This window comes from Lynx rufus, unplaced genomic scaffold (assembly GCF_022079265.1).
Source record: "Lynx rufus isolate CCGP_SWC_20201006 ecotype Redwood Valley unplaced genomic scaffold, mLynRuf1.p SCAF_6, whole genome shotgun sequence".
NCBI lineage: Eukaryota > Metazoa > Chordata > Mammalia > Carnivora > Felidae > Lynx > Lynx rufus.
This window is the reverse complement of record NW_025814878.1, coordinates 99,268,443-99,279,071: the sequence shown is the minus strand read 5'-3', so window position 1 is coordinate 99,279,071 and position 10,629 is coordinate 99,268,443. Positions and strand designations below refer to the sequence as shown.

Below are 10,629 nucleotides of genomic sequence, written 5' to 3'. Positions count from 1 at the left end.
CTGGAGAGCTAAAGTTAAAATGCAAAACTATAAAAATCCTAGCAGATAACATACGAGAAAACCTAGATGACCTTGGAGTTTTTAAGCAAAACACCTAAAAATATGATCCACGAAAGAAATAATTGATAAGCTAGACTTCATTAAAATTAAAAACTTCTCTGTGAAAGACAATACCAGGAGAACTAGAAGACAAGCCATAAAGTAGGAGAAAATGTTCCAAAAGACACACCTGATAAAGTCTTGTCATCCAAAATATACAAAGAACTCTCAAACTCAACAATAAGAAAACATGCAACCCAATTACAAAATGGGCCAAAGATCTTAACAGACATCTCACCCAAGAAGATATACAGATGGAAAAAAGCATTTAAAAAGATACACAACATCATATATCATCAATGAAATTCAAATTAAACCAATAATAAAATACCACTACACACTTATTAGAATAGCCAAAATCCAGAACACTGGCAACACCAAATGCAGGTGAGGATGTGGAGGAACAGGAACTGTCATTCTTTGCTAGTGGGAATGCAAAACGTCGCAGACACTTTGGAAGACAGTTTGGCAGTTTCTTACAAAACTAAACATAATCTTATCATATTATCCTTCAATTGTGCTTCTTGTTATTTACTCAAAACATTTGAAAATCCATCTACACAAAAACCCATACATGGTTATACACAGCAGCTTTATTTGTAATTGCCAAAACTTGGAGCAAAAAAAGATGTCCTTATAAGTAGGCAAATAGATAAACTATGGTGTATCCAGATAATGGAATATTATTCAGTGCTAAGAAATGAGCTATCAAGCCCTGAAAAGACATGGACGAAACTTAACTGCATATTACTAGGTGAAAGAAGTCAATCTGAAAAGACTACATCTTGTATGGTCCAAATTATATAAAATTCTTGAAAGAGAAAAACTGAAAACAGTAAAAAAGATCAGTGATTTCCAGGGGTATGGTAGGAAGGGGGGGGCAGGGATAAATAGGCAGGGCACAGAGGATTGTTAAGGCAGTGAAAATACTCTGTATAGTATTATAATGATGGGTATAAATCATTATACTGTTGTCCAAAGGCAGCGAATGTACAACACCAAGAATGAACCCTGAGGTAAACCTATGGGCTTTGGGCAATTATGTTTCAATATGTTCATCTTTAGTTTAGAGAAAGAAATAACCACCATTTTGATGAGTGATTTTGATAATAGGGGAGATGATGCATGCATAGGGCAGTGGATATATATGGGAAATCTCTGTGCCTGCCTCTCAATTTTGTTGCAAATCCAAAACTGCCCTAAAAATAGTCTATTAAAAATTAAATTATGAAAAATTAATAACAAGCAATTTTAATCGTATCTTTGAAATATTTTGTTTTAAAAGTCTTTCAAGATTTCAGATCTAAATTAATGTTTAGTTGACAATTTCAAGCAGTGGTGAATGTTCTAAAAAAGAGAGAGTTAGAAAAAGGGCAGAGAGGCTAAATACCATAGTGCAGTCTCTGTGAACACACAATATGTCTTAATTTTCATCATTTGTTTCTGCTCATTCTTTGTCCTGCTGTAGATAATATGTTTTTGCATTTTAACAGGTTATTCTCATGATGTTGTCATATAAATGCAAATTTCTTCATTTTTGCTAAAAATGATGTCATCCTTGGGGCAATGTTAACTTAAACCTTTATTTTTGACTGTGGATTGATTGCTCTAGCTGGTATCCAGCTGAAATAGGCAAACTGATAGCCCTGGAGACTCCAGAAAGAAATAGACAAGTACAAAGAAGATTGTAGAAGGAAAAAAGATAAGAAAACAGATAAAAGGCATAAAGATAAGTCAGAAATTAATATAATTAGCTAACTTACAGAATATAGGTGGTAATATGGTAGAAAAATCAGTGCAACTAAAATGGGGTAGAAAGAATGGCTCTGAGGTTGCCTCTGGGTATAATTCTGACTTTTAGTGCCATGGTAAAGTTTGATATATACATGATATACACACATTTTGTAAATAATTAAAATTATCCAGAATGTGGGAAAGCACAAAATGAGGTACAAGCAGTAATAAGGCAAACTTACTGTATTACAAATGCCTAACAAAACCACACAAAACTGTGTGGGGAAGAAAAGAACTAATCTGTTAACTCAGTAAAACATTATTTGCATTATTTGACTGTAAGCTAACAGGCTAAGACAAAATGAACTACATACAAATATTCTACTCTATACTCACAAGAGTATAATTAGTAATTATAAAATTAGGATTTTTGTCATTATGAAATTAGGATTATTCACCTTCAAATGAATGTGAATAATGAGATGCAGTTTTCTTATTGTAGGAGAAAGGAATTATAAATATGAATTGAGGAAGGCTAGAATGAACCCTTGGGTGTTGGACTTAACCAGATGAATCAGTATGTACTAACAATTCTTAACAAACACATAGAAAAATACATAGAAATCAATATAGATATTGGTATAGATGTCCATGTGTACCCACTAAGAAGACCTAGAACAGTAACACTACAGTAGCAATGAGCATAACTAGTTCCCATATTTTGTTTTCTGAACACCATTCTTCAATAAAAATGAAAGGACTCTGAGAAAATGGCTGATTTCAGGAAAAGTACTAGATTAGAATGGAATACTTCATGTTGCCTGAAAGTATGCGAATGCTTAAAACAAATTATTGGAGATATAGAAAGGAATAAATTTGAAGGGATTCCCATGACCAAATCTGGGATAATTTGAGTAAAAATAAATAATAATAATGAACTATGAATCATAGAATAAAATATCCAGGAGTCAATGCCAATATAAATATACCATTGAAGAAATAAAGGGGAAAATGGGCTGTTCTTCCTTCTAGTAAAATTCCAATTAATAAATGCAGAAGGGATGATGGAAATAAAAGTCACTATTTGGCAACATCACAGTAAAAATTGCCACAGCAAGATTCATCCATGAATGCTAAAATTAGTAGGCAAAAGCTTAATAAGAAACAGGATATTAGCATAATTTAACAGTATCTTCCCACAAGATAATTATTATTTACAAAGAGAGAAAATAATAGCATTACAATGGAGAAACTTTTTAGGTACCACCTGAACCAGGTTGTCTAGCATTTCCCTTAATAACATCTATAAACATTACGTGCCTCCTACTATGATATACTGAGAAAGACATGGTATTACTTTTCTGGCACTCTTACAAAGAATGCATAATCTGAATTTAATCATCAAGAAACATCGGACAAATCCAAATTGGGAGACATTCTACAAAACAATTGGCCATTTCTCCTCAAACGTAGGATCATGAAACACACAAAAAAGACTGACATGATAACTAAATTCAATATGGGATCCTGGATTGGACAATTTGGACAACTGGCAATTAAACAGGGTCTATAGATTAGTTAATAGTATTGCATCAGTGTTAATTTTTATTTTGATCCTTGTACTTGAGTTAAAGAAACTATTAATTTTTGTGCAAGAATTTTCAGTTCTATTTCTGCAACTTTTCAGTTCTCTTTCAGTTCTCTCTTTGTGTATGTCCAAAATTATCTCAAAATAAAAGGTTAAAATATACAAAAAGCAAATCATTTTTACAATCAAGTAAAGCTCTTTTTAGTTAAAATGCAATTACAAAAGAGTGAGACAGATCTTTTAATCATAAGCATGCCATAAATTACATATCAAATTATGCTTCGTATTTCAGAAAAGTATCTTCTTTGGGAACTATTTCAGTAATACTTCTTTAAAAAATGCCTCACAAATACTTTTTCTGGAAATAATTTTGCCACAAAAGTAGATCATGTGCCACTGAGAATATTAGTTATTTTATTTTAAAAGTTGGGATTTTTTCACTATTACCCAGATAGGATAGATAGGTGATAGATAAATAGATGATAGATAGATAGATAGATAGATAGATAGATAGATAGATAGACAGATAGATGATAGATGGATAATAGATAAATGATAGAGGGATATATAGACAAATAAATAGAAACATATACATATATATTCATATATTCATTCTTCTGTCTTGCCTCCAAAACAATTACATCTATTTTTAGATATTATGATCCTCCACATAGAATAGATTTTCTGCCCTTGAGAATATGTAAAATAGTCCATTGCAATAATTCTTAAAGTCACAAAATAATCTTGAACAATGATAGATGTGTTGGGATTGATGCACAAACTTCTAAAGTGACAGCTTAAAATGTAGTAGCACCCCTAATTTCTGCTATGTTTATAAAATTGGTTTCATTCAAGGTTTGATGAGAGACACTTTAAAGACTCAAGGGTACATTTGAAAGCTGTAATTCAACAGCATCAGGCTAAAAGGGCTTGACTGACTTCTCAAATAGGCTTGCCCTGCTATAATTGCTGTGATTATGTCATAAATCAGCACAACTGAAAACAATGTACATTTGTTGGCTACATTTTTAAAAGACAGAAGAGTTATGGATAACAGCAGTAACTCTGAATGTTCCTATAAAAATCTACATTATGGCTTCCCCTACCCAATAAAATGGGAATGACTAGCTTTTGCATTTTAATTATTGCACAAAAGCATTCTTAGGGTATTAACAACCAGCTGGTAATGGCCTTTTCCATTTCATGGCATAACATTGTTTAACTGTAAAATAATAGTCATGTTTTATGTCACTTTTTGCCATTAGTTTTTCCATCTTGCCCTCATCAATCTTGGTAATTTTTATGTGAAAATCAACTTGTAAGTTCTTTAATGGCTAGTTTTATGAAACATCAATTTAGTATTATTTACATGCTGGAGAACACAAATATAATTATGAATTAATTGGATTAATTTTATCAATCCAACATAGCTGCATATTAGGAAAATGTCATTCTTTCTTTCTTGTATTGATTTTGTTCTATATAAAATCTGCAATAATTATATTATTCCAAACACCACAATTAGCTTGAGATGTCATTCATTATCGTTCAAAATAAATTTACTCAGCATTCCTTATACTATACTTTTGAATATTCTCTTAAAGAGATGTGTTTTTAAACACAAAAAGAAATGAGAAAACTCTATATTGGTTTGAAATAACACTAAGTTAAAAATTAATTATGTCTTCCTTCATTTAATATTTGGCTTCACATCTCAAGATTATTGTAGAATTTAGGACCTAGAAACACAGTCCACAATTTTTAGCTTTACATGTAATTGAAAATATTTGAGTCAGATAGCTAATGAAGATCACAGCTCATACTTTAAAAGTGCTTTATGGCTTAGAAAGAACGTATTATTGTGTCCTTAAAAGATAAGGAAGCTAAGTCTCAGAAACGTCCAGGCTATGCAAGTATAAAGTGAAAGAACAAAGGCTATAAATTCAACTCTCCCGATTTCATTGTTTTCCCAAACATAACACAGCTGCCTTTATAATAAGGCAATCTGATAACTCTTCCAGCTTCTCCTGGCTGAGGAAAAAAAGCAGTCAAAGAGCAATTTGGCTAAAGGAAGTACTTTCCTAAACAAAAAGCATTCTATAGCTAACATAGCCAAGTTATAGGTGTTATACTCCAGGTATACATATATGTAAGGATCCTCACTCCCACATTTCATTTATAATATTTCTATGAAATAATTTAACAACTCCATTCACATTGTTTTTTTTTTTTTTTTGAGGCCTTAGTGTAGTTTTGGACAGTAGTGATCTACTTCATTGCTATCTAATTTTACCATGATTAATCATTTTCTCTCCCCCAGTGGATTGTAAATCTTATGAGCCTAATGTCCAATACTGGCAGTACTGTGTTGAATACATGATAGTTCATACCATGATTATACATACATAATAGCAGTAAAATAAATATTGTTGATTTATTGATTAACTTATTCAGGGCAATGAGTGCTACATATTTATATTATTTGCAGATTAGTCATACAGTATGTGACACATGTATATTTTATTACTGGATGCAGTTATTTTATATTTCAGTCAATAGAAGGGATTACCTTCATGGGACGTAATAAAAGGAACTGGTATGGGCTACAAATATACATTGAGTGTAGATAAAATGACTGAAAAAAGCATGAGAATTATGATTTTCTAAGCATACGACAATGTAAAAGGATAAGGATATGGGCTAGTTTGGGAACCAGGAAACATAATCTAACATATGGCCAGTCCCAAAAGACAGCCAGAGCATAGTGACAAGAACTACAGCAATGGAAGATGTGAGGAAGGTGAAAACACCCAGCTGAAGCACAAATATCAATTTTGTAAAGGGAAGATAGCAACTCTGGCAAGCCATCAATCAAGGCACAGACAGAGGAGTGTGTTGCCACCTCCTAACCAAGAGAAGTTGGGAGAGTTCTAGGAAGGGTTTTGCAGAATCTAGACATTGTAGTTAGCTGTTTTGTTTTTTTTTTTAAATAAAAACTCATATTGAATAATACAGAAATAAAGGAAGACGTAAATAAATCCTGAAGCTTTGTCATTGGGCACAAATCTTTCTGGTTACAGTGTCTTCCTATTGAATTAACTCCTATATCATTTATGAAGTGTCCCTTGTTATTTCTGATAATGCATGCAATTTTGAAATCTATTTCATCTGATATTATCTGAGAGCAAACCTTCATATTTTTACTTTGCATTGTATATATTTTTGTCTATTTACTTTCAACCTATCATTATATTTAAAGAACATTTCTTTTACATAGCAAATAGTTGGATTTTGTTTCAATTTTTATCCATTCTAACAATTTCTGAACTAAATTAGCATGATTAGTCCATTAACATCTAATACAATTATCAACTGTGTCCCTGAAAGCTCATGGGTAGGATTCTTGATGGAGTCTGTTGTGTTACTAGTAGAATCTGCATCCCTTTAAAGCCCTCTGAGAGTCTCATTGGCTGTTCTGCTGCCTCTTTCCACCCACCCCCCCAAGTCATGCAACTCATGATGCAGTATTCTGAATGAAGCAAGAAATAAATGGGCTCTTTGGCAGCACAATGCGCAGATAAGGAAACAGGCACCCATTCATATGCTCTTACTTTCCCCCATAGGAGAAATCAGGAGCCAAGAACTCTTTGCACTAGGCTGTGCCACATGGTGGAAGAGGTGATGCAAGTAAAGTCAAATGTTCCTCTTACCCTCTCTAATGCATCCAAACTCACATTTTTTTCTTCCAACAGTGTGCAAGAGCTTCTCCACTAGATGGATGGATGACAAATTGTTATAGTTGAGTGTGGGATATGAGTGATGAATCAGCCATATGCTGATGTCATTCTAGAAATTCTCAACTTGGGTTTTAAAAATTAACTCAGCCATATATATTTATGAAATACACATCAAACACATATATACTGAAAGCTGGAAAATAAAGAAAAAATATTTTAATTAATGAAAACCAGAATCTTATGTTTGTATCAGAAAAAATAGACTTTATATAAAAATATTAGGTAATATTCAATGTCAGTCTATATTGAAAAATGATTCCTCATATTTGCTAAATATCTTTAATGTTTACATTACATATTTCATATATATATTTCATATAAATTTCATATATGTATTACAAATACATATATTTCATATACATATATTTCAATTATATTACTTCATATACATATATGTAATACATATATTTTTCATATATATATTTCATACATAAATTTCATATATATTTTATATATGTATTTCATATATAGTTAATATATATAGTTCATTATACATTTCATATATATGTGTTTATATAGTGTATACAAAATATATACATATGAACTTATATATGAACTATATATACATGAAATATATATGCAATACATATATGCCATATATATAAATAAGCAATACATATATGGCATATATATATATCGCATATATATATGCAATATATACATATGCAATATATATGAAATATATGTGTATTTCATATATAAATAAGTAATGTATATGGATATGCATATATATTGCTTATATATATTGCATATATATTGCAATATATATGCAATATATATTATTTATATACATATTTAATATTTATATGCTATATGCATACAAAATATATATATGAAAAATATGTTACATGAAAAATATCTATATGAAATATAGATATAAATAAGCAATATATATGCTATATATATGTTGTGTATATATATTGGATATATATGCTATTTATATGAAATATACATATGCAATATATATTTATAAATAAGCAACATATATATATTGCGTATATATATACACTACATATATACTATATATACAAAAATATGTATATGAAACATACAATGATATATATGTTATATCGTTGTAACATATTATGATATACATATAATATATAATATATTATGATATATAATATATATGAAATATATATAATACATATATACAAAATATATATATGAAATATATAAAAATAAGCAATATATATGCAATGTATATATTACAAAGTATATACACGTTATATATATGAAATATATGTATAAATAAACCATACAGATGCATATACATTACTTATATATATATACTATATATATAATACATATATAAGAAATATATATACGAAATGTATACATGAAATATATATATGCAATGTATATATGCAATATATATACAATATATATAACTTACATATATTTCATATATACATTGCATATATATGTATATATATATATTTATGAATATTTATACATGTATATATAAATACATATATATACATTTATATATATTTATTGCCTATATATATTCCATATATATATATATATATATATATATATACATACATATATATATTTCAGACTGACTGGAGGCAAGACACTGGTCCCCCCACTTTCCTGGCCAGGCCTTGTTTCCTTGTGCCTGCAAATGCCTCTGACTATTGTATGGAACCTTCAAAGAAATTGGAGCTTAATTCCATTCTCACCCAGATGAATGCCAGCCTGAGCCTGAGGCTTTGCGAGGCTAACACCAGGGAGGTGGGCGTGCAGGTGAGCCTGCGGATGGACAAGTCTGTATCGCTGGGTTCTCACACTGTTCTCCCTCTGGGGCAGCACAAGCCACAAGGTACCCCTGCTGGCCTGGGGAGTCTATTCACCAGGGATAGGTTATAGGAGCTTTATCCAGCTGCAGAAGGAGGGGGAAGACCAGGAGAGGAAGGTACTTTGGGGTCCTGCAGAGAACAGCCAGCAGCACCAGAAACCACCAACTCCAAGTTCTGAAGAGTGCAAAAGGGAGTAGCTTTGCCAGTATGAGCTGGGGGGAGGAAGATGCCTCAAGCCCTCAGGAACGGAAGAGCAAGCAGACGGGAAGTCAGCGGAACAGATTTGCTCAGAAAACCCAACTTCCAGTTTTTGGAACCAAAATATGGCTATTTTCACTGCAAAGATTGTAAGACCAGGGGGGAGAGTGCTTATGTGTGGTGGGTTTCTGGAACTAATAAGGTTAATTTCAAACAACTGTGTTGCAAATGCCAAAAGAGTTTTAAGGCTTATCAAGTAGAAGCATTCCAATGTCAGACCTGTTCAAAGTCTCGTTGTTCCTGTCCTCAAAAGAAAAGACACATTGATCGAAGGAGCCTGCATAGATAAGAACAGTATAACTTGTACAGGACACCCAAACTTTCCTTGTAACTTATGGTACTGTTCCTTTTTTGCAACTTAGCTCTCACCTGGTATTGGAAAATGGACTAGGCTTTTGTACTTTTTGTAGGTTAACAATTGTACAATGTGAGTAGAATAACATAAATGCATGTAAAAAATATATCTATGAAATGCATACATATGAAATATATGATGTAAACATTAAAATTATATATATATTTCATATATAAATATTTCTATTTTTCTATTTTATCTATCTGTTGCCAAGATAATTGAGTTATGAAATCTCTACTATTGTTAAGTGATTTGTGAATAATAAATAGTAAATAGTGATTTATGTAGTTCTAACAATGATTGTCCATTTGGTCTGATTGTAACATAGTAGTGATTATTATGGTAATGTTTTAGTATAAAATTTTCCATCTTTTTATTGTAGCATATTGTTTCCTTAAATTTATGTGTGTCTCTTTCCAGAACATATACTTGAATATTGATTTTCTATTCAGCCTACTAATCCCTACCTTATACTTAAAGTTTTATTCCAATTATATTTAATATAATTACCTATATGGTTGGATTTAGTAATTCCATTTTGCTTTCTATTTCCCTTTGTCTAACTTTTCATCTGTGTTCCTCCATTCTTCCCTTCTTTCAGAATAATCAAATGGTCCCTTGTATTCTGTTTTGATTCATCTTTTGTTTTTAGCAATTCATCTTATTTTATTAGTGCTTGTTCTGGGAATTAAAATATGCATTTCTAAACTATTATAATTCAGTTAATGTTAACATTGTATTGTTATATGTAAATATTGAAAATCTGAAATAATGTAGCTTACTTATTATTTTCCGTCCTTTATGTTTTCCTTTTATATGCAAGTATACATATTACAGACCCTATAATGCAATGTTAAAGCCTTTTGCTTTAAACATTCATATGCCTTTTGGTGGGAGTTAAGATGGCAGAGGAGTAGGGAGACCTTAGGGCTGCTTCGTCCCTCAAACACAGCTAGATAAATATCAAATCATTCTGAACACCCAAGAAATAGA

At 31.1% G+C, this 10,629-nt stretch overlaps 1 pseudogene; it reads left to right on the top strand.

The window, feature by feature from the left end:
• The first annotated feature begins 7,087 nt into the window (after nt 1–7,087).
• Nucleotides 7,088–9,570, top strand: LOC124529167 (ZAR1-like protein; annotated as a pseudogene).
• The last annotated feature ends 1,059 nt before the right edge of the window (nt 9,571–10,629 follow it).